Here is a 1,070-nt window from a genome sequence, read left to right on the forward strand (position 1 = left end):
TCAGCAAAAAAACAACCGGGATGTTTGTAAACAACCAGAATGTTTGTAAACTGGAAAATAAACATCTGTTTCTCAGCTCTTGAACTTCCTGGATGTCCCACAGCTGTTGCTGTTTGTGTGGCCGTTCCCATGACAACCATGGTCCACATCCAGCCACACAGAACCAGCAGCTCCTGATAGACCGACGACTGTACATATGCCAATGTGGGAGAAAACATGTTGGTGATATATTGGCAGAAAAAAATCAATAATAATAATTACTGATCAGTTATCCAGTTAATTACTAAACCAATCAATCACCGGCAGCTGCTGTCTTAGCTAGCTAAGCTAATGTGCTCCAGTGTCGGTTAAGATTGGGGTTAGAGAGGACGGCCATGATAGAGGACGGCCATGAGCGAGATTGGCATTTAGCGAGGACGGCCATGAACGAGGACGGCCATTATAGAGGACGGCCATGAGCGAGGACCGCCATAATAGACGACGGCCATTAGAGAGGACCGCCATTAGAGAGGACAGCCATGATTGAGGACGGCCATTATAGAGGACGGCCATGAGCGAGGACCGCCATAATAGACGACGGCCATTAGAGAGGACAGCCATTAGAGAGGATGGCCATGAACGAGGACGGCCATGATAGGACGGCCATGATAGAGGACGGCCATGATAGGACGGCCATGATAGAGGACGGCCATGAGCGAGGACGGCCATTAGCGCAGACGGCCATGAGCGAGGACGGCCATTATAGAGGACGGCCATTAGCGAGGACCGCCATAATAGACGACGGCCATGAGCGAGGACGGCCATTAGAGAGGACAGCCATGATAGAGGACGGCCATGATGGAGGACGGCCATGATAGAGGACCGCCATAATAGACGACGGCCATGAGCGAGGACGGCCATTAGAGAGGACAGCCATGATTGAGGACGGCCATTATAGAGGACGGCCATGAGCGAGGACCGCCATAATAGACGACGGCCACTAGAGAGGACCGCCATTAGAGAGGGCAGCCATGAATGGGGACGGCCATTATAGAGGACGGCCATGAGCGAGGACCGCCATAATAGACGAC

At 52.1% G+C, this 1,070-nt stretch overlaps 1 protein-coding gene across 1 annotated transcript in view; it reads right to left on the reverse strand.

The window, feature by feature from the left end:
- The window catches only part of zdhhc1 (zDHHC palmitoyltransferase 1), a 15,413-nt gene that overhangs the window by 1,322 nt on the left and 13,021 nt on the right, over positions 1-1,070 (reverse strand). The gene's annotated exons all lie outside the window — the stretch shown is intronic.

The sequence above is a fragment of the Poecilia formosa genome, unplaced genomic scaffold (assembly GCF_000485575.1).
Source record: "Poecilia formosa unplaced genomic scaffold, Poecilia_formosa-5.1.2 Scaffold518, whole genome shotgun sequence".
Lineage (NCBI taxonomy): Eukaryota > Metazoa > Chordata > Actinopteri > Cyprinodontiformes > Poeciliidae > Poecilia > Poecilia formosa.